A 24,168-nucleotide genomic window follows, 5' to 3' on the forward strand; every position below is an offset into this window, starting at 1 on the left:
GGACTTGTCCAAAGATGTGTTTAGTCCACAGCATTGATTTAGGGCCTGTTCTGTGTCATTAAGGAAACCACATCAAGGCCCTGTCCTCAGGGGTTCATGCTAGCCTTCAGGCTATTCCACCATTATAAGCTCTTCCACACTTCCTAGGAATCAGAGTTAGCTGTGAGCCACCACCATTAAAAAAGATAGGCTAAAAAATTTCTTTTTCCCTGAAGGAGAAAACAAGAAAAATGGTAATGATTGTGCAACAGGGAAAAAAAAAATTATAAAATGTTACAGGGTGATATGGCTTGGCTGTGTCCCCATCCAAATCTCATTTTGAATTGTAGCTCCCATAATTCCCACATGTCGTGGGAGGGACCCAGTGGGAGATAATTGAATCATGGGGGCGGGTCTTTCTCATGCTATTCTCATGATAGTGAATAAGTCTCATGAGATCTGATCGTTTTATAATGGGGAGTTTCCCCATACAAGTTCTCTTCTCTTGTCTGCTACCATGTGAGATGTGCCTTTCCTTTCACCTTCTGCCATGATTGTGAGGCCTCCCAAGCCATGTGGAACTGTGAGTCATTAAGCCTCTTTCTTTTATAAATTGCCCATTCTCAAGTATGTCTTTATCAGCAGCATGAAAACGAACTAATACACAGGGTTATTGATGAATAGTTACTGGCAGAGACTCTAAATTAAAAAAAAATTGTAACAACACTTTCAATAAGGATATATTATTTTCATAATAAGAAATCACAAATTAATATTTTGAAAGAGTAGGTTCAATCCCTGGAGGTTTGTGGACTCAAGGACCAAAAATTTAAGCTGTCTGATCAGCCAGATCCAGCCCACCAATAGATGTTCACATTTTACTGGCAGGGGTCCATTCTTGACCTTGAGCTTGACAGTTGAAAGTACAACTGCTCTCACAGAGGGAGCATGCCAAGTCTAACTGAGTGTTCATGCATGAGTGTGGCAGAGGTTGGAAGATTCTTCCTTGAGAGCAATTACAGTAGATGGGAGGTGATGGGTCAAGGAAGCTGGGTGAAGAGGTCAAGGCAAGGCCAGGGTCAAGTGGCACTGTGGGCTGTCAGAGTTGCTGGGCTGTATTGTTCATTGCTGGCTTGCTGATGCTTTCTTAGCCCCTTGAGTTCTGACAGTTGTTAGTAGCCTTTGGAAATTCACCTGCTCATGGCATGGGGAAATTGAGTGCAGGGTTTGCTCAGATCAGTTCACCTGCTCCAAGAAGATGAAGGGAGCTGTTGCCCTCCAGATAGAATGAGTTAGGAAATGACAAGGATACCGTCCTTCCACACGGCATGTGATATAAGTGGCTCTATGTGCAGGAAGAGCTGAGAAGCAGCAGCACAGGGTAGAGGGTGAGAGAATATGCATTGAAGGTTATCTTAGTGCCTAAGAAGTTCATTCAAAAAATATTTATGGAAACTGCACTTAAGATACACGCCTGACCCAAATGGACACAATGCCTTCCTCAAGGAGTTTACTTTTTAGCATAGGAGGCAGGGGATAAACCACAAACCTAACAAATAAAGTAGCCACATGGAAGGTAAAAGGTGCTAAGTGCTGGAGATAACGCAAGGGAGGTCAGGAGGATGGGAACAAAGAGGATTCAGGCTCTGGGGCAGAAGTCATTCCCTGGGTTTCCTTTCCAGGTCTGGAGAAGGACAAGATGCAGCCAGAGAAGGACTGTGGGTCACTGGGAGGAGGGCACATTCCCGAAGGGGAGTTAGTAGCAAATAGAGGGACAGAGATGGCCAGATCAGGCGTTTCTTGTGGGCTGGGGAGCAGAAGAAAGAGGCTCATCCCTTGCTCTAGCTGGATGACCTAATAAGGCTTCTTCCATCTTGCTTGCTTTGAGTCTGGCCTCCGAGAGGACTCCCTGTTCTCTCTGGCAGGCGCTGCAGAGCCCACAGTGTTTAGGATTTCTGAGCGCCACTGAGTGTTCCAGCCAAAGACCCCATGTGACTTTCCTCCAAGCATGGGTGAGGGGTGCAGGAAGGGAGGGAGAGGGGTGAAGGGGGAAGGGGGGAGGGAGGGGGGAGATACAGAGATGGGGAGGAGTGCAGGAGGGAGGAGGGGAGGGGTGCTGGAGGGAGAAGAAGGGTGCAAGGAGGAAGGGGGAGAGGTAATGGTGCTGGAGGAATGGGGAGGGGATGGGGTGAGGGAGGGAGGGAGAGGCATGCAGGAGGGAGGAGAAGATTGCAAAAGGGAAGAGAAGGGGTGCAGGGAGAGAAGGGGAAGGGTGTGGGAGGGAGGGAGAAGGAGGGTGTAGGGAGGGAGAAGGAGCTTCCCATTTCAGGCCTTGGCACCAGGCTATCAGCTGAGACAAGGTGGACAGGAGAGGGGGATCAGAACAAATGCTAGGGCCCAGCTGTATCTGGCCAGCTTTCCTAAAGTAGTTAAAGCTAATGAGAAAGGTAACTGAGAAGGTGAAGAAAATAAAAGACTACTGAAATAGGTGTGCTCTGTGGGACACAATGCCTTCCTCAAAGAGTTGACATTTTAGTGTAGGAGGCAGAGGATAAACCACAAACTCTGTGGGGATTGGAGGCATTTCTGTTGTGTTTTTCTATCAGTCACAGCACTCATTCTTCCAAGAGCTCATTTGCCCCTGCAGCAGGGCTGGGGGCTCATGGGTGGCACCTGTTTCCTGGCCAGAGAGAGACTCCTCCACCTGGACAGAGGGCAACTGGTTTGTTTCCAATTTCTTTTAGGCTCTTAGCATGCTGAAGCTGGGAGGGAGCTTCGAGATGATGAGGACGCCAGGGCCTCCATGAGGGGCTGCCCTGGTGAACACAGGCCCTGGTACTGAATAAGCTTTTCCCGGTTCTAACTCAACTTTCATGGCGTCATTTTTGCGAGGTGCATCTCTGATCTGCCTCCAGTAAATAAACGGCTGAAACAGAAGGTTTTGAGTTTGTTTTTTGCGGAGGAAAGGAAGGAGAGCATTAAAGAACACATTTGGAAGAAAAAATGTTCACTGAGAGGTGGGAAGTCAGGCCAGCCACAGGGAGAGCTTTGTTGCCTGCGAGAGGTTCTTACATCTAAACCAGGGTGGGTTTGGGGGTGGGGCAGTCAACCCTGGAATTCAGATTTTACATGCAAGCTGTCTTTCTGACAATCTACACATTTCACAGGTAAGCCAGGTGCGATCATTTGCATGTACCCACTTGCACAAGACCTGCCGGGAGCCTTCTGGCCAGGGCAAGCTGCATTCTTTCCAGGCACTTGTCCCAGGCAGGTGTGTTTCCCACCGCCACAGGTTAGAAACAAAGCAGGTTTGGACTGGTGATGGACTACACAGAGAGCACTGTCTCCTGAGTCGGGGACGTGGTGCTGGCCCCAGCTTGGTCATGAATTCACTGTGTGATCCTGGCTGAGTTTCTTGGCCTCTGGGGCCCTTTGTTTACCACCATTGTAATGAAGGGGTTGGATTAGACCAGTTTTCTGGAAATGTGCTCACTGAGGCCCCAGATATTCCAGAGAAGCCGTGGCCCAGGGCTAGAGGAAGGCTAAGGAGGGCTCAGACGGAGAGTCTCCAGATGCCACCTGGCTTCATCCACAGAACTGCCAGCTCTACAAGATGATATAATACATATGATGTGATACTATAATACAATGATGGACTTCAGGGTAAGGGACAGAAGGGTTCCACTGCCTGCAAAGTTTGGAAGCCCCTGCATCAGGTCCCATCCATGATCCTATTATTCATTAAATGGTCCCGAGCAGTGCCAGAGGAGACTGGCAGTGTTCACTTTGCTTATTTAGAAGCCTGAACAAATGCCAAGAATTCACGGTCAGAAAAACACCCTTTGGCTCCACATTTATCTAGAGAGCAAAACAAACGCACTTGACAGATCCTGCAGGTCTAATAAAACGCCAGTGTGGCAGAAACCCTCTCTGCTGCTTGATAGTATTTATTATTTCCAGCAGATTCTACACTTGCTGTCACCAGGACATACCTGAAAAGGGGAGGTCAGGGCTGACCCCTGGGGCTGTGGGCAGAAACCATGGAAAGCCTCTGAGGGCCACTGGCTTTGTCATGAGTAGATGCAATATGTGGGTGATTGTTTACATGGAAACGAAACATCTGCGACACATGGCGACATGGAAAATCCCACCATCATACAGTAAATGAGAACCCAAAACTCCATGTCATTAAAGCAGGGGGTTGCATTATTGAATATTAAATGAGATGACCCAGGGTGAGCCTGTGTGGCTGGCTGAGGAAGGTGCTGGGGTCAAAGTCCTTCTCGGGCCAGCGGCTTTCTAGGACAATAAATGTGTCACTTTCCTCCCCTAACCTTCTCCCGTGTGGAATAAGAACAGAGCTAAAGATGTGGTTCCTTGACCAATTATACTATATTTAAAATGACATTTTTAAGGGACTTTACTATTAGGCCTTAGTAAGGAAAAATCTGAATTTCAAACTGCGAGGCTAATGTGTGAGATCAAGTCACTTGACCAATTCAGCGTTTACATCTCAGGGTGGCTTTCTGGATCTTAATTTTCCTCAGCAAATACAATTTTGTTTTAAGACAGGGTCTTTGTCACCTAGGCTGGAGTGCAGTGACGTGATCATGGCCCACCACATCCATGACCTCCCGGGCTCAGGAGATCTCCCACTTCAGACTCCCAAGCAGCTGGGACTACAGGCAACCGCCACCATGCTTGGTTAATTTTTTTGTGTGTATTTTTTGTAGAGACAGGGTTTCACCATGCTGCCCAGGCTGGTCTCAATCCCCTGGGCTCAAGCAACCCACCTGCCTCAGCCTCCCAAAGTGCAAGGATTTCAAGTGTGAGCCACCGCCCCTGGCCAACAAATACTTATTCAAAGTCATCCACCTGCCTGGCACTATTGTAGAAGCTTGCTTCCCATCAATGAGCAAAACACAAAATTCCTGCCTTGGAGGAGCTTATATTCTGTGTCGCCATTTACCTGTCCCTAACTTGGGGGCCCAGCTCTCCCGAGGGGCTGTGTTACTTGGGTGTCTGTCAGGGGAAAATGGTAGCATGGAGATTGTGGCTGGGTTGTGGCATCAGACACCTGGGCTCAGACAGAGCCTTTGGTTCTCTCCTTACACAGCCTCCATCAACTCTGCTCATGTCTGTTTCCTTGTTAAAGGGGGCAGCAATGGCACATTCCTCATCAGGCTGCGTCGATGATTAAATAAGGTATTTAATCCTTGATGTGGTGCCTGGCACTTAGTAAGTGCCCATAAAGTGGGTGGCTCGTGGCTGTCACTCCTGGGCCTTGTTCTCACAGCGGCATTCCTGCTCCTGTGTTTGCCCTCTGTTTGGTTGCCATGGGTGCTGTGTTTGTGTAGAGCTTCAGCAGGACGTGGTGCTGCGAACATTCATCTTGCCTCTGCCTGGTGATCTGGTGAGCAGGTGCTGCTGTCTGTGGGAGGAAGGGGCCAGCTGCCCATGGGATAGCAGCAACTGTGTGGCCTCCCCAGGTTGGTGGCCGGGGGCTGCCTTCCCCATCAGGGGTGGGACCCACTCAGAGTACTTTTGCTTTTGGAACTCAGCCGGACATCTGTTTTGGGTGAGAGGATGCAAGCTCTTCCTTCCCTCCCAGGCTCCCCCCGTTTCAGGCTCTCTGCAGCAGCCCTGACTTGAATTGGCTGTGTGATCTGAGGCTGTTCACTTAACCTCTCTGGTTATCCATATCCTCATCCATAGAATGGAGATAATCATTCTCACCACCGAGGGGTGCTGTGAGGATCGGGCAAGGCCACAAGGTAAGGACTGGATCAACCTGAGGCACAGCGCAAGCTTCCCTTGCTCCAGCCACGCAGCGGGACTCTAGTCTATGCAAATCTTTGCCAAATACATCTGATCTTGCCAATTGTCTTAGTCTGTTTAGGTTGCTGTAACAAAATACCATAAACCAGGTGGCTTATAAACAACAGAAATTTATTTCTCACAGTTCTGGAGGCTGGAAAGCCCACCATTGAGGTGGCTGGCAGATTTGATGTCTTGTGAGGGCCCATTTCCTGGTGCACAGATGGTAGCTTCTTGCTATGTTCTCACCTAGTGGAAGGGACCAGGCAGCTCTCTGGGGTCTCTTTTATAAGGATGCTCATCCCATTCACAAGACCCCTGCCCTCATGACCTAATCACCTCCCAAATTCCCCACTTCCTAATACCATCACCTTGAGGATTAGGTTTCAATGTCTGAATTTCGGGGGAGACACAGACATTCAGACCCTAGCACCGACTCTCGCTACTTCTCTTAATATTACCTCATATGCTTCATTCCAGAGTGACCTTTTAGCATGCTCGGCTTCTTCTGTGATCCTGAAGTTATGTTTGACACTGGTGGCATAGGTAGCATCCACATCTGTTGGATGGAAAGCTTCTCCAGGCAGGGGCCTCTCCCTTCCTCTTTACAGAGCCCAGCATGCAGGAAATGTGCAGCGTGTGTCTATTCCTAGGTGGAAAAATGCATCCATGAACGAGGAGCTGGCACCTCTCTCTTGAAGACCTGTTTATTTCACGTCATGTAAGGGCATTGTTTCTGAAACTATGGCTAAATTTAGACTTTCCTTCTGCTGGGAGTCATGGGATGGGTTAGAAATTTATTCCTGGCCAGGCACAGTGGCTCAAGCCTGTAATCCAAGTGCTTTGGGAGGCTGAGGAGGGAGGGTTGCTTCAGCCCAGGTGTTCTAGATGAGTTCGGGAAACAGCAAGATCCTGTCCCTACAAAAAATGGAAAAAAAAAAAAAAAAAGACTGGGTATGGCAGGACATGTCTGTAGTCTCAGCTACTCAGGAGGCTGAGGTGGGAGGATTGCTTGAGCCCAGGAGGTGGAGGCCGCAGTAAGCTGAGATTGCACCACTGCACTCCAGCCTGGAGTGGACAGCAAGACCCTGTCACAAATTAAAAAAAAAAAAAAAAAAAAAGAGATGTTGTATTAGTCAGTTCTCACACTGCAATAAAGAAATACCTGAGACTGGGTAATTAAAAAAAGAGGTTTAATTGGCAAATGGTTCCACAGGCTTTACAGGAAGCACGATGGCTTCTGCTTCTAGGGAGGCCTCAGGAAACTTACAATCATGGTGGAACGTGAAGGGGAAGCACACGCATGTCACATGGCTGGAGCAGGAGGAAGGGAGTGAGGGGGCAGGTCCCACACGCTTCTAAACAACTGGATCTTGTGAGAACTCTATTATGAGAATAGCACCAAAGAGGAAAATTCAGCCCCATGATCCAGTCACCTCCCACCAGGCCCCACCAGCAACACTGGGGATTATATCTCAACATGAGGTTTGGGTGGGGACACAAATCCAAACTATATCAAATGTACTCCTGGGCTCTTACAGGTACAACCAAGTAGCCAAGTCTGGGGCAAGTTTTGGCTTGGAGTCTTGGAGAAGGTTCTGGTTGCCATGTTTCTTGCCTTGCCAAGCCAGCTACCCAGAGGGTCTAGTGCCCAAAACATCCCACAGCCTGGCCTGGGATGCTCCATGCTATGTGCTCCCCTGCCTGGCTCTCCTGCACTGTTCTTGCCTTCAGCAGCTCCCAGATGCTCTTCTTAGGGACTGCTGATGACATTCACAGTGGCTCAAAAGTGCTTCACCTTTTTGGAAATTGCAAAGTACATGGGGTTCCACAGACAACACCAGGCAAGGGAGCCGGGTTACTAAAGCCAATGGAGCATCAAGTCTGTCTTATGATAAGTTATCCAGAGTTCCAACTTGCACTTGATTATTTGAGTGATAAAATGAAGACATTAATAGATACTATAGGAAATATGCTGTTGGAATGAACTATCAGGTTAATTGCTTTAATCCTCTATGCCCCATTATTGGTGAGAATCTGGTTATCGTCAATCATGAAATGAGAGTCAACAGACCAATCTGAGCAGGGAGAGTAAAATGATAAATATACAGATGCTAGGTGCTGATGAGAGCTAATGAGAAAACACCATTCGCAATGGCACTAGGATTTTGTGAGACTGAGTCTGTGTCCAGTGAGGAAATCCATCTCACCACACTGGTTTTCCATTGGCTACCATATGGCATCATTTTAAAGTCAGTGGACCTCAATTTATCTTCTGTGGTGATAGAACTGAAGGATGCCATTGCATAAGGGTACACTCAGGCTGCGGTGTTGTTAAATAAGGCCATGGCCCTCGATAAACCATGCCTTGCAGTATGCATGTTCTTGGATGCATTACTGAATCTGGGCTGGTTCTGTGATTTGTTTTAACCGATAAACTGTGATGAAAGTTACACTATACCAATTCTGGGCTTTAGCCTTAAGAAAGCCTTGCAGCTTCTGCTTTTGCACTTTGATACCCTGAGCTTCTGTGTAAGAAGTTCACCTACCCTGATGAAGGGATCACATGGAGAGACCCCTAGAGGGGCAGTCAGGGAGGTCAGAAGGAAGGGAGAGGCCCTGAGACAAAATGGATGGAAAGACCAACCATCCCAGCACCCCAAGTGAGCCCAGGCCCTAGCAGACTGTTCAGCTGAATGCACCGATACAAGTGACCTCTGGTAAGATCAGCAGAACAACCATTCAGCTAAGCCCAGCCACAATGGAAGAATTACAAGAAATAGTAACAGAACTGTTATTTTAAGTCACTGAGTTTTGGTGTAGTTTGTTATGACAAAACAACCCAGTTCTCAGGACAAATATTGTAGCTTCACCTCTAACATGGACATTTGCGTATATGACCATCTGTATAAGTCTGAGTTTTCCAGAGAAAGAGAAACAATAGAATGTGTGTGTGTATAAAAGATACTTACTTTAGAGAATGGGCTCATATAATTGTGGAGGCTTGGTGAGTCCAACATCTGATGCGGGAGGCCATCAGGCTGGGGGCTCAGGAAAAAGTTACAGTTTGAGTCCAAGGGCAGTCTGGTGAAAAATCAGGAAGGGCCAGTGTTGCAGACGAAGTCTGAAGGCAGGCAGTCTGATGGGGAATTTGCTCTTGCTTGAGAGAGTTCAGCAATTTTTTTTTTTTTTTTTTTTTTTTTGAGACAAGTTCTCCTCTGTTGCCCAAGTTGGAGTGCAGTGGCGCAATCAAACTCCTGGACTCGAGTGACCCTCCTGCCTCTGCCTCCCCAGTAACTGGGAATATAGGCTTGTGCTACTTGGCTAATTTTTAATTTTTTTTTTTTTTGTAGACATAGGGGTCTTGCTTTGTTGCCCAGGCTGGTCTCAAACTCTGGAGGTCAGCCTTTTGTTCTAGACTTTAACTGATAGGAGGAGGTCCACCCATAGTGTGGACAATGTACGTTACTAAAAGTTCACAGATTTAAATGCAAATCTCATCCAAAAACACCCGCACAGAAGCATCCAGAACCATGTTTGGACTACATATCTGGGCACTGTGGCCCAGACAAGTTGACATAAAATTAACCTTCACACCATCCATTGGCAGAAAATAGGTTTTCTTTGATTTCACCCAGAAGTCAGTATGTGATTTTTGAAGAGAGAACCAGACTAGAGAATAAAGAGACTTGCATTTTAATCCAGCTACTGCCACTAACATCATCATCAGCCAACCTAATTCCTCTGAGCCTCAGTTTTTCCCACTGGGTTAATTTTAATTTTGTTTAATTTTGTGTTGTTCTTTCACCTTATTACCTCTTACAGGCAACTTTAGCAAGATGTTTACTCTTATGGGCAAAATTCACAGAAACCAAAAGCATGTTCTTAAACACGCTGAAGCTCTGGGACTTCATTGTTCTGTGCCACAGATCAGAGGAAAGTAATTTTGAAAGGATCACAGGTTATTGGATGATGTAATTTTTAAAAATTTCAACAGTAAATTCTTAGGACATTTACTGTGTGACTATGTAATTTTCATGTAGACACCTTAAGTAAATATCCATTGTGAACCCCCAAAATCTGAGCCACATCTCAGTTAATTTAAAAACTTTATTTGGCCAAAGTTGAGGACACGTGCCCAATGACACAGTCCCAGGAGGTCCTGATGACATGGGGCCAAGGTGGTCAGAGCACAGTTTGCTTTTACACATTCTAGGGAGACATGAGACATCAATCAACATATGCAAGATGAGCACTGTTTCTGTCTGGAAAGGTGGGACAACTGGTAGCAAAGGCAGGAAGACTCCAAGAGGGAGGGAGCTTCCAGGTCATAGGTAGATAAGAGACAAATAGTTGCACTCTTTTGAGTTTCTGATTAGCCTTTCCAAAGGAGGCAATCAGATATAGGTTTATCTCAGAGAGCAGAGGGGTGACTTTGAAGAATGGGAGGCACGTTTGCCCTAAGCAGTTCCCAGCTTGACTTTTCTTCAGCTTAGTGATTTGGGGGCCCAGTATTTATTTTCCTTTCATACCTTTGAAGATAGTAAAAATACTCATGCACACCTAGAGGAAGAAATTCTCACCAAGGAGGAACATCGGTTGCTTTGGTTGAGGGGGTAGTAGTGAGACACGGTGGCCTCCTCTGCAAAAATTCCACCTCTCCTCTTTTGGGTGGAGCCACATTTAGTTTGGTGATTGGACCCCATCTGTGCTCCAGGGTGGGCCTTGACTGATCTAATGCCAATCAGGATAATCCTACCAATCAGTTCAGGGGAAGACATGTGGCTTGAATTGTTCCAATCAGACTGCAACTCAGAACTCTTTTCTAGTTCTTGGGGTAAAAAAAGATTTCTCTTCTTCTGTGTGGTATGGTAAGTATAAGGATATGAGACTTAGGTTAACTGCAGCCATTTGCTACCAGAAAGGAAACCAACCTAAGGGATAAGGCAACATATGGAAGAGAAGAGGACCAGAGAATTGCAGAAAAATGGGGCCAGAGCCTTGATCAATACAAACTGGAAGTCCATTGGACCTCTGAGCTTGATAAGCTCTTTCATTTTCTCAAACATTTTTTTAAAAAAATAGAGTTAGGATCTTCCTCTGTCACCCAGGCTGGAGTCCTGTGATGTGATCATAGCTCACTGCAGGCTTGAACTCCTGGGCTCAAACGATCCTCCCGCTTCGGCCTCCCCAGTAGCTGGGACTACAGGGGCAAACCACCATGCCTGGCTATTTTTTTTATTATTTGCAGGGACAGAGTCTTGCTATGTTGCCCAGGCTGGTCTCGAACTCCTGGCATCAAGCGATCCTCCTGCCTCAGCCTCCGATTTTAGGCCATTTTTGAGATAGAATTTCTATTATTTCCAACCTAAAGCATCCTAATTGGTACCTGATATACCCCATCTACCTTTCAGGAAGAGTCAAAACTATCAACTTTTTAACCTTAGTCTCCTCACTGGTAAACGACACTCGGAAAAAGATCGCTTTCCTCTCTGAATTGTTTGAGATATTATAATTCACCAAGGAGCTCACGTGGAAGCAGAGCTCCTGCTGCTATCAGGCTGAAGGCTACACCTTTGCAAAATTTCCAGGACAGCAGAAAAACAAAAATAAAGACAAAAAACCTTCAGATCACTGGCTCGAAACAAATTCAAGGGCAAACAGAGCAAGATTATTCATAAAAAAATCCATTGAGTAGAAATCCACTTCCTACAGTGTATGTGCGTTTGTTCTAGTTCCACTTCTTGGGCTGCAATGAAAAAGTCGGATCCTTCTTCTACCAGGTAACTCTTGTTTTTTTTTTTGCAAACCAGTCATTGACAACCCCATCGAAGGGCTCCTCATATGTCATGTATATTTTTTGAAGATCAACTGCACTGAGATATAATTCATATACAATAACACGTACCCCTTATAAGTGTACAGTTCAATGAATCTTGGCAAACATCTCCACTTGCGTAACCACTACCACAATCAAAATGCAGAACATGGCTGGGCATGGTGACTCACACCTGTAATCCCAGCACTTTGGGAGGCTGAGGTGGGCGGATCACCTGAGGTCAGGAGTTCGAGACCAGCCTGGCCAACATGGCAAAACCTTGTCTCTACTAAAAATACAAAAATTAGGCCAGGTGAAGTGGCTCACCCCTGTAATCCCAGCACTTTGGGAGGTGGACACGGGTGGATCACCTGAGGTCAGCAGTTCGAGACCAGCCTGACCAACATGGAGAAACTCTGTCTCTACTAAAAAAAAAAAATACAAAAAAAATTTACCCGGGTGTGGTGGCACATGCCTGTAATCCCAACTACTCAGGAGGCCGAGGCAGGAGAATCACTTGAACCCAGGGGGCAGAGGTTGCAGTGAGCTGAGATCGAGCTATTGCACTCCAGTCTGGGCAACAAGAGTGAAACTCCATCTTGAAAAAAAAAAAAAGGCAGGTGTGGTGGCAGATGCCTGTAATCCCTGCTACTTGGGAGGCTGAGGCAGGAGAATTGTTTGAACCTGGGAGGTGGAGGTTGCAGCGAGCTGAGATTGCACCATTGCACTCCAGCCTGGGCAACAAGAGCAAAACTCCGTCTCAAAAAATGAATAAATAAATAAATAAATAAATAAATAAATAAATAAATAAAGCAGAACACTCACGTGTCCCTCTGCAATCACCTCCCCCACCCATACTGGCCCCAGGCAACCACTTTTCTGTTTTCTGTCACTCCAGATTAGTTTTGCCTTTTCAAGAATTTCCTATAAATGGAATCATATGTCATATTTTAAGCTTCTATAAAACAAATGGAAAAGCCAGAGAAACCCCATCCATTGGAATGGGGTCTACCAGTGTGGATCTGGATATGCTTGGCCAGCTTTTCTTGGCACTGATCAAATTGGAGACAGACTATCCTATAGGCACAGCTCTTGCTCTTCCCTGGCTCACGGTCCCACCACACTCTAGCTCAGGCTTCTATCTGTGGCACTCTGTACTCACGGCCATTTCTCCCTCGCTTTTGGAGCTGCCTTTCCCTTCTTGGCCCACATCTACCAACTGGAAAAGAAAACAGAAAATGAAACCCCTGGAAAGGCATCTTTCCTGGAGAGTCTGCTAATCTTTGTGGAGAACCACACAGGAAGCATGTCCCCTCAGTTCTCACTGACATCCCAGATAATGTAAACTCCCCACTTCCTGTACAGCTGGCTCAGGAATTGGCCTCTCTGACACAATGAAGGAAGCTTCAGTTTCTCATTATTTAACAGTTGGACACCCACTTGCTCTCTTGGATCCTAGGGCTATCTTTCCCTCTTTTTTCAAGGGTTTTGTTTTCTTTCTTCATCTGGATCACCTTCAGATTTAAGAAAGTGTGAGAGAGAATGATGGTCTAGTCTATTCATCATTTCCTCTTCTCGCTAAACCTGTCTGGTTCTTCATCCATATGCGGAACATTTTTTATGACTGAGTAGACAGAAATGGGCTTCTGGAGCCCAGCTATCATTTGACATATTGTTGTTATTCTTCCCAGTAAAAACACTTCCACAAAAGAGCAACTGGTGGTAACTGAATATGTCTGCAGAAAAAAAGAAAATAAATATGCAGTACATTTCAATATGAGAACATTTTCCCTCCTCTGGCTTCCTGGAGTATATAGTGCAGGTAGCAAGGAAATATCCTTTGCCTTGCACAGTATAAAGGCTAGCCCAGTGGTTCTCAAAATGCAATCCTTAGACAGTGGCATCAGTGTCACCTGGCATATTGTTACCTATTGCTGCATCGCATGTATCCCAAAACTCAGCGGTGTTAAACACCAGTCAACATTTATTATTTCCCACAGTTTCCGTGGGTCAGGAATTTAGCTTAACTGGCTGGGGTCCCATGAGATTACAGACAAGATGTTACCCAGAGCTGTGGTCTCATCTGAAGGCTCTATGAAATCAGTTTCCAAGGTGGCACACACAGGCGGCCGGCAAATTTGTGCCAGGTGTTGGTGAGATGCCTCATTTCCTCCCTAGGTTGCTCACGTGTCCTCCAGACACGAAGGTCGGCCTTTCCCAGAGGGTGTGATCCAAGAGAGGGTGTGGAAACTGCTGTGCCTTTTAGAGCCTTGTCTTAAAATCACATGGCCATCTATTAACATCGAACATAGTTAGAAAGAAGTCATTTAATCTAGATCACACTTAAGGGGAGGAAAAGAAGTCTCCACCTTTTGAAGGCAGGAATGTCAAAAAGGTTGTGGACATATTCTAAAAATAACACACCTGGCCAAGAAATGCACTTTCTTGGGCCACACTCCAGACCTACTGAATCAGACACTGTGGGGCTGGGTCCATCAGTCTGTTTTCACAAGCCCTCTGGGTGATTTTGGTGCTGGCTAAAGTTGGGGAACGACCAGGTTGGACAAAAGGACACTAAGAAAACCTCAACTCACTTGTAGTGAAGCCTCACCAGCCAGGGCTACCTTCTAGAATCTAGAAGCTGAGTTTTCATGAATCCACTGAGAGATAATGGCCTTACTTCAAGTTAATCCATAGCAAAGGTATAGTAGGCAGAATGATCCCCCACGCCCCCACAATGTCCATGTCCTAATCCCAGAAACCTTTGACTATGTCACCTGACATGACAAAAGGGACTTTGCAAATGTGATTAAGTTAAGTATCTTGAGGTGGGATATTAACCTGGATTATCCAGTCGGGCTCCAGTTAATCAGAAAAGATTTTTATAAAAGAGAGACAGGAGTTAGATGGAGGAAGGGGCCATGAGCCAAGGAATACAGCCAAGCCCTAGAAGCTGGAAAAGTCGAGACCACAGAATCACCCTGAGAATCACCAGAAATAACGCAGCCAGGCTGACCTATTCTCGACTTCAGAGCTCCGGAACTGTCAGATAATACATGTGTGTTGTTTTAGGCCCCTGAGTCTATGGTAATTTGTTACAGCAGGAACAGGAAGTTAATACAAAAGTGTTCTTGTTTGAACTTTCCTTTTGGTGGAAGAGGGAGAAGAGTAAGAGGAGGGGATGGTCTGCTTCCTTAGATGTTTCCACCAAAAGGGTAGACATCCATTTCATTGCAGATTCTGTACTTGTATTTTTACTTGCAGAAGCAAAATGCTCTAGAATGGTGCCAGTAGCCATATGAGGAATCAAAACTATTTCAAATTAAAAATTCAGTTCCCAGTCTCACCAGCCACTTTTCAAGGGCTCCATAGCCAATAAGGTGAGTGACTAATGCATTGAGCAGCCCAGATATAGGGAATTTCCACCCTTAAAAAAAGTTACATTAGATAGTGCTGCTTTAGTCTTTGATCTTTCCTAATTTTTTCTTTTTCTTTTTTTTTTTTTTTTTTTTTTTTAGCATTTGGGTCTTGCTCTGTTACCCAGGCTGGAGTGCAGTGGTGTGATCAGACTTGAGCTGCAGCCTTCAGCTCCTAGGCTCAAGGAATCCTCCCACCTCAGTCTCCTGAGTAGCTGGGACTACAGGTAGGCACCACCACATCTAGCTGATTAATTTGTTGTTGTTGTTGTTTTGAGATGTGGTCTTGATTGGTTGCCAATCCTGGTCTTGAACTCCTGGCCTCAAGCAATCCTCCTGCCTTAGCCTCCCAAAGTGTTGGATTACAGGTATGAGCCACTATGCTTGGTTCCTTTCCTAATTTTAAATAAGCTTTTGCAAAATATTGTCCCACATCTTGGCCATGGCTATGAGTGCAGGTGGGTATTACTGGACCCTTTTAGCTCTGGAACTTGTATTTAGTTGCTGTACTCATTAGCCAGGTTTTAAAAACTGTACTTTAGGGGCTCCTAGGGATTAACTGTACTTTAGGGGCTGCAGGAACAAAAACATGGAGGGGTGAGGGAAGCACATCTCCTGGAAGTCATTTGGACAAGATTCCTTCTCACTTAAGACCACAACTAGAAGCAAGAAGTCATTTGTGCTTGAATATTGACCTGGACTTACCATCTGGAGTTCCTGTATTTGTGAAGATTTCTTCAAAAACTTGATCCAAATATTATTTCAGAGGAAGCAGTTAATTTGAAACATAGTATATTAGGTTTAGGATTAACTCAACTATTTTGTATTTATATTCCCAGAAACATTGTATTCTTTTCCATTGAAACATACACACCACACCCACACCCACCCACACACATATGTACTTTATAGAATACACTGTACCTGTCTATTGCAGAGAGTTTTATGGTGCATCTAGCCAAAACCAATAAAATGTGGATAAAAACGGAGTCTTTGGTAGTTTCTTTCGGCCATAGAATCCCCAGCCCCCAAGGGGCTTCTTAACGGAATTGACAACCCCATTGCTTCAGGAGAGGCTGACTGGCAAGGTGATAGAACCCCACATTTGATCGAAGTTGCTAAACTTCTCATATTGAGCGTTATAAGTGTTAAATGGGTTGAGATCACACTTCTTTCCTCTGACAGTAATCTCACTTTATCGGATACTATCATTATTTATGATATTAATAATACTATCATTATTTATTATTATTATCAGCTACTATCTCATTATTAATTATATATAAATTTCCCAACTAGAGCAAAATTCTCTGGGAACAGAGAGCGTGCCTTGTGCTTCTACCTGTCTTGGGCAGAATAAACTCTCAACAGATGCAGGCTGGAGTGATTGTCGCTGCTGTTTTATGAACAAGAGCCTGTCTCTGTTTGTAGAGTTTGCCTGGGTCATGCAGCCTTTGCAGGCCTGTTTTCTCATCCTGAAAACCCAGATATCTGTGGATAGATGAGCTCTGTATCTTTCTAACTCTGTTCTTTCTAGCTCTGAAGTTCTGTAATTATGTGATGGATGAAAATAATTAGAATCAAATAATTCTCTAAGGTTAAAAAGGGAAATCCATCATGTATGATAGCAATAGAAAAAATAGACCATATTTAACAGCCTTCATTATTTTTCTTTAAAACTCATAATGCCTCTGTAGCTATTTGTAAACAAGTCTCATATAAAAAAATAAAATTGAGCGAGGCAGGGCTAGAGGTGAATTTACCTGTAACTGATGAAGCTAACACTTTGGTATCCCTCAAGAATGTGCCCCTTCCAAGGGCCTGGGATGGACTTTAGCAGTGCGGTTATATGTTCATATATTTCATAATCTTAAAAAGTATGCTATTGTAGCTGTAATCTGTTACGATTGCCATCTCCTTTCATTCATGTTTCCCATTCTCTTGGGTAGTGTTGGGATGATTGTGGGTGTTTATAAGATCCAGTTAATAAAAGAGGAGTTGGGGATGCATTTACTTTGGGTTTGGTAGCTTATATTGATGTGGTTCACTCAAAGGACTCTAGAAAATTAAGAGTGTAGGATTTTCCCATTCCTGCCAAAACTCTGGGTGGGGAGTTATTGAGTCAAAACAATTGCGAGAATTTGGGAAGTGGGAAAGAAGAGGAAAATGAAAAAGCTTGCATGGTCCTCAAATGGAAGGGTTTACCTTTGCATAATCGGGGCTGTTTTAACAACCAGCAGTGCTCTGGAATCAGGCATGTTGAGACCAAGAGCTTTGGAATCAAGTTCAAATTTCAGTTGTGCAATGTATCAACTGTGTACCTTTGGATAAATTATTTTCCTTTGAATCTGTTCCCTCACGCATTACTGAGGATAGGAATATCGACTACCCTGTACTACCCATAGTTGTTGGGAACTTTAAATGCTATCACATGCATATGCACATAATAGGCACTATAAATTACAGCTCTTAAAAATCATGATATGAGATGTTCTCGTGATGTATTTAATTTGAATATCAAAAATTCCAAGCAAGGAAAAAGATCCCCTTTAGAGATTTTTGAAGTTAGGAGAGGCTTCCAAGTGTTTAAACAAGGCTTAAATTGTGGCTCTGCAAAGCTGTGGCTTGCCCAAAGTCATGCCTCTGGGGAGTGGCAGGGCTGGTCTTAGAATCCACCTGCCCTAACTTGGAGTATAGTTAGGACAGGTGGGTCCCTTATAGTGAAAGCAAATCAAGAAGTAAGTATGCTGCAAAGGCCATGTACGAAGAACTGCTGGTATCAGTTTTAAAAAAAGCAGTTATCTTTGACCAGTGTTTAGGAATCATACATACATTATCCCACTATAACCTTCATGACCACCCTATGAGAAAGTTGCTATATAGTTGCTATTTTATAGATTAAAAAACTAAAATACTGAGACCCAGAAAAGTTAAGAATTTGCTCCAGGCCACACATTAATAAATAACAGAACCTGAATTCAACCATAGGTCTGTGTGACGCCAAAGCCACGCCCTTTCTCCTTCTTCCATACTGCCCTGTCTTCGTCTGTGTCCAGAAAGGGACTTTCTCCACCTTTGGCCAAGTTACGACTGTGAAGCCATCCCTGCAGTGTGACTTTCTTCTCTCTGACTGCAAACTTACTGATGCCTCTAAGTCTCTCATTTTTTGGTCACCTGAACACCACGAAAAGAACCTATCTTGGACATTTTTATGATTTATTTTCAGAGGTTTATAAGTTGTCACAGTTTCTCAGAAATATTTTTCATAAAGTCAAAGAATTAAGGGAAAAAACAAGAACTTGTTCAGGTCATCCCTTGAGCAGACACGCACCTGAACCTAACCAAACTTCTGGAAATTTCTTCCACTTAAAACATGCTTTTGCTTGGTGGCTTTCAACCTTGGCTGACATTAAAACTACCTGGGAAGCTCTAAGATAGTACCATGCTCAGGCCACACCCAAGACTAATAAAATCAGAACCTCCAGGGGTAGGGGGTTTTAAAAGCTCAACAGAGGATCCTGGTGTATAATCACTGAGGCTGGATAAAGATAAAGATTAGATGGCCTTTCTCAATAATCCTTTTCACTGACGAATTTCTTCTGATGCTCTCAGAAAAAAATTTCTCTCTCTCTCTCTCTTTTTTTTTTTTTAACTGAGACACAGTCTTGCTCTGTCACCCAGGCTGGAGTGCAGTGGCGCGATCTCGGCTCACTGAAACCTCTGTCGCCTGGATTCAAGTGATTCTCATGTCTCAGCCTTCCGAGTAGCTGAGACTACAGGCGTGCACCACCACGCCTGGATAATGTTTCTGTATTTTTAGTAGAGATGGGGTTTCACCATGTTGGCAAGGCTGTTCTCAAACTCCTGACTTCAGGTGATCCTCCTGCCTTGGCCTCCTAAAGTGCTGGGATTGCAAACATGAGCCACTGTGCCTGGACTTTTTTTTTTTTTTTTTTTTTGAGGCAAGGTCTCACTCTGTTGCCCAGGCTGGAGTGCAGTGGTGTGATCACGGCTCACTGAAGCCTCCATCTTTTGCTGGGCTCAAGTGATCCTCCCACCTCAGCCTCCAAAGTACCTGGGACCACAGGCGTATGCCCCATGCCTGGGTAATTTTTTTTTTTTTTTTAGACTGAGTCTCAATCTGACCCCCAGGCTGGAGTGCAGTGGCACAATCTCAGCTCACTGCAACCTCCACCTCGCAGGTTCAAGCGATTCTCCTGCCTCAGCCTCCTGAGTAGCTGGGACTACAGGTGCATGCCACCACACCCGGCTAATTTTTTGTATTTTTTGTAGAGACTGGGTTTCACCATGTTGCCCAGGCTGGTCTCAAACTCCTGAGCTCAAGTAGTCTGCCCACCTTGGTCTCTCAACGTGCTAAGATTATAGCCATGAACCACTGTGCCTGGCCAAATTTTCTCATTCTTAACTGAGGTTCCTTTGGTGGAAGGCTCATTTCTCTGGTGATTTTACACCATAGTGTGAAAGTGTTGATTAGCATAATTTTCTTTTTAGGACAACTTGTTACTATATTATTAAAAACTTTATAAACTGCATATTAATTTGGCCAGCATTTTGATTCTTAGGACTTTATTCCAGAGGAATTAAAAACTGTGCTCAAAGACGTGTATATGGAAGTTCATGAAAGCATTGCTTATGACAGCAAAATTTGGAGGCAACTTGGCAAATATTTGAGAAAGTGTATTCATATGAGAGAATGTAATCATTAACTTACATTTACGTTTATGTTAACCAGCACAGAAAATACTGTAGTAAGAATAGTAAGAGTTAATTTCAGATTAAAAATACATACATTTTTCAGATGTGTAGGGAAAAATACTGAAAGGGTTTACTTTAAAACATATGTTGTTGGCTGGGCGCGGTGGCTCACGCCTATAATCCCAGCACTTCGGGAGGCCGAGGCAGGTGGATCACGAGGTCAAGAGATCGAGACCATCCTGGCCAACATGGTGAAACCCAGTCTCTACTAAAAATACAAAAATTAGCCGGGTGTGGTGTCACGTGCCTGTAGTTTCAGCTACTCAGGAGGCTGAGGCAGGAGAATTGCTTAAATGTGGGAGGCAGAGCTTGCAGTGAGCCGAGATCGCACCACTGCCTAGGCAACAGAGCAAGACTCCCTCTCAAAAAAAAAAAAAAACCAAAAAACATATGTTGTCAGTTGTTACCTTGGATGGTTGGTTTTGTAACTGGTTTTTTAAAATGCTCTTCTGAGTTTTTCAAATGTTCTGTTTGAGTATTATTATTGTTTCATTAGAAACATCAATAAAGTAGTCTTCAGAAAATGCTAATTGAGGCCAGGCGCTGTGGCTCATGCCTATAATCCCAGCACTTTAGACCAGCCTGACTAATATGGTGAAACCCTGTCTCTACTAAAAATATAAAACTTAGCTGGACGTGGTGGCATGCACCTATAGTCCCAGCTACTTGGGAGGCTGAGACAGAATTGCTCGAACCTGGAAGGCAGAGGTTGCAGTGAGCTGAGATTGTGCCACTGCACTCCAGCCTGGGTGACAGAGCAAGACTCTGTCTCAAAAAAAAAAAAAGAAGAAAAAAAGAAAACGTTAATTGAAAATGCAGTCTGGAAATATGAGTACCTCCATTCCTTACCTACATTTCATGTCTTATTTTTTAATAAAATATAATGGTATTTGCTGGAACAATTGTTCAGCTGTCTTCAGAGAAGAATATTCTCCTTTTTGGTTGTTGTTATTAAACTCAGCTGTCTCCAGGACAGATTAAGACATTCTTTTTTTCAACTACCCAGATCCCCCTTGACTAGAGCAAATAGCTAAGTTCAGAGGAATTTTTGGGAAGAGTCTTAGCCGAACTCTCAGAGAGTAAGGAAAATCCATGAGATGATATGGAGCCTGGCCTGTGACAGACATGTATTTGTTGTCGATAAAGGAAGAATATATTTGTTAATACTCTTAGCAGAAGAAAACATAGAGAAAATTATGTTTGTGTCTTAAGAAGAAAGAGGAAATCCAGGCTCAGTGGCTCACACCTGTAACCCCAGCACTTTGGGAGGCTAAGGTGGGAGGATCGCTTGAGGCCAGGAGTTCAAGACCAGCCTGGGCAATATAGCAAGACCTAGTCTCTACAGAAAATTTTTAAAAAGTAGGGAAGAAAGAGCAAGAATTCTTAAAAAATAAAAAAATTGCGCAATCCATTTGTGAACTGGAACAACTAAAGTGTCCAACAGAGAAAGTGACTTTGAGTTGAACATGAAGTAGAGCAAGTACCCTGAGCCCAGGGAGAGCTGAGAAGGTAGACAGATATCACTGTGGATCCCAGGAAAAGGACGGCTTCCTCAGAGCAAAGCATCCTGCTCAATTTCATGATGACATTTAAAGAAAGCAACACGTTTTTTAAAGCTTGGGTACTGAAGTTATGGCCAAAAGTTTAAACTGAGATATACGAGAAGATGCTACAAGAAGTAATATAATATGAAGTTCAGATCTGGCTGGGAAAGGAGAAAGAGGCAGGAGGAATGACAATTTTATGGAGTACCCTCTTTGACAGAAGTGTGGTTCGTGCGTCCCCTCCACAGCCGTGGAAGCTGGACAGGCGGGGCTGCAGTGAGGGATGCACTCAAAAGAGCTGTGGGCATTGTTTGGCAGCGGCTCGACAGCTGCTCAAATTGCAGGAGACAAGAAGTTAAAGAGGACGCTGGCTTTCCAATCGACTTGTGCAAAGGAATTTCTATTTTAGGAGGAACAGAGGCCTTGAGTCCACAGTGCCACCTGCAGGGGGCCAGCTGGGCAGGGAGGAAGAGGTCACAAAATCACTCGGGAATAGTTTAGTTGCCAGGGGGCCCTGGGTCCATCTGAACTGAGTCACGGCACTTGCACTAAAGCAAATCTACTCACAGACTGATTACTACTGATTTGCCCAGGGAAAAGTCCCTCTCCCTAAACTAGGACTCACTCTACCAAGAGTTTCCTTGGCTGATATAAGGATCAGAGGCTACTTCACATGACTTCTCACCATCACCGATGCCACTCTTAGTCCTGCTGCAATGTACCTTTCACAGGGATGGGTAGCAGAGAGGATCAGCTCTGTTTTCATCATTTTTTTTTGGTTTTGTTTTTTTTGTTTGTTTGTTTTCTTTTAGACAGGGTCTTGCTGTGTTGCCCAGGCTGGAGTGCAGTGGAGCAATCACTGCTGGAGTGCAGTGGAGCTCACTGGAGCCTCCAGCTCTTGAGCTCCAAGTATCCTCCCACCTCAGCTTCCTGAGTAGCTGGGACTACTGGTACATGCCCCCGTGCCTGGCTAATTACATTTTTTTTTTTTTTAGAAACTGGGTCTTGCTATGTTGCCCAGGCTGGTCTCAAATTTCTGGCCTGAAATAATCCTCCCACCTCGGCCTCCCAAAGTGCTGGGATTACAGGCATGAACCACTGCACCCAGCCTGTCATCATTGTTGAAAAGCATTTTAAGTACCTCCCAGCTGCCCTGCTGGCAGAGGAGGCAGATGCATCCTATAGAGTAGTGGGTACAAACATGGGCTTCAGCCTCAGCCAGCCTTGGGTTCAAATTCCAGCCAGGGAAGGGACAGGATTCAGCAGGGCCAGGATTAGAGTCAGGTGATTAAGGCTGAGTCCTGAAAGTATAAGGTCAGAGTCTGTCTTTTTTTCACATTTTAATATTTTACTATGGAATGTTTTCACTAATTTTGCATTTTTAAAAAATTGCACTGAAATATCCTTTACCTTGCTTACTGAGCCTTTTGGCTTTCCTTTACATTTTGCACCAAACTGAGTGCTCACTCACTTCACCTAGTCTCGATATAGTCCAGCCCAAGTATGTCAGTTTCATGAGGTTGTGCAAGTCATTTTAAATCTTGCTTTCATCGTCTGAAAATGGGATGATTAATAGATTCTATCTTACAGGGTTTTGTAAAGTTAAATGAGATAATGCCCTTAAAACTCTTAGCACGGGACCTGAAGTGTACATAGGTGTGCAATAAACTGCCTGTACCTTTGCTAAGTCACCCTATGGCCAGGATCTGATGTGTTGCACACAGCAAACCTAGATATAGCGTGTGCCTCCTGAAGGAATCATTTGCTTGAAGAGAGAACATGAGTCAGTGCCCAAAAAGCATGTTACTGCCAATAAGAACCACATTTTACAAGACAGAAAATGACCCGCCAAGCCATTTCTGGACACTTACTAATAAAATGTAGCTAATTTCAAATTGGGATCCAGACTATGACTTGAGCCGGGCTGCAGGTTGTTAAAAACCATGAGCAAATTCACAGATCCCAGAGTAGAAGAAATGCCCTTTGCTGAGAATCAGCCAAAATTGTGGTGTGTGTTGGAAAACAGCAGCAAGTACTTATTCCTTGGACACCTTGTCCTCAGCTAAGGCATTTGCCAGGCACCCGTAGGAATATATGCTTGAGAAATAGGCGAAACTACTTGCGAACACGTGCACCGACCAAGGCTGCTGTATGTCCTGCAGTGCATATAAACACATGGTGGGAGTGAGTTCAGGGTGAAAAGATGTGTTAAGAAACACATTATATCAACCACATCCGCCCTTCCACACATTCTGGGAAAATGACAGTTTATGCTTTCAATGTTGCCGTTTCCAAAGAATTGTGATTTAGTGTGTCATATAAAAGTACAACAGGCAAGCTGGATCCATTTCAAATTTACTAGTAAAATTAAAATTAGTTCTTTGAAAATTGAAAAACTTTCAGCCAAGAGATTCATTCTGGTTTCATGACATTTGTAAAATTGTTCTATGTTTAAGGTTTTAGGTATTGAAAACATCTGTCCTATTTCCTAAGGTAAAACTCAATGCTAAAAGGAATGACAGTGAAAAAAGGTGACTGATGAGCTTTTGAATTTCAACTCTCTTTACTACTTGGAGTCTGGAAATAGCTTGTGATAGGCAGAATATGGATCCCCCAAAGATGTCCACGTCCTAATCCCTGCAATTTGTGAATATGTTGCTTTTGTAAGGAACTTTGCAGATGTGATTAAATTAAGAATCTTGAGATGGGAAGATTATCTTGGATTATTTTAGTGGGCCTAAATGAATCACACAAATCTTCAAAATCAGACAACCTTTTCTTGCCATAGTTGGAAGGCGATATTCCTGCAGAAGAAAAG

At 44.4% G+C, this 24,168-nt stretch overlaps 2 long non-coding RNA genes across 2 annotated transcripts; one reads left to right on the forward strand and one right to left on the reverse strand.

The window, feature by feature from the left end:
* Positions 1 to 4,222: 4,222 nt before the first annotated feature.
* Positions 4,223 to 16,048, forward strand: LOC134807149 (uncharacterized). Its single transcript, XR_010146843.1, has 3 exons — positions 4,223 to 5,753; positions 14,879 to 14,994; positions 15,133 to 16,048. It is a non-coding gene; the product is annotated as an uncharacterized LOC134807149 (long non-coding RNA).
* On the reverse strand, positions 5,912 to 6,590 carry LOC107976952 (uncharacterized). The gene is made up of 2 exons (XR_001721300.2): positions 6,258 to 6,590; positions 5,912 to 6,045 (listed from the first exon to the last, which is right to left on the reverse strand). It is a non-coding gene; the product is annotated as an uncharacterized LOC107976952 (long non-coding RNA).
* Positions 16,049 to 24,168: the final 8,120 nt, after the last annotated feature.

This window comes from Pan troglodytes, chromosome 8 (assembly GCF_028858775.2).
Source record: "Pan troglodytes isolate AG18354 chromosome 8, NHGRI_mPanTro3-v2.0_pri, whole genome shotgun sequence".
Taxonomy (NCBI): Eukaryota; Metazoa; Chordata; class Mammalia; order Primates; family Hominidae; genus Pan; species Pan troglodytes.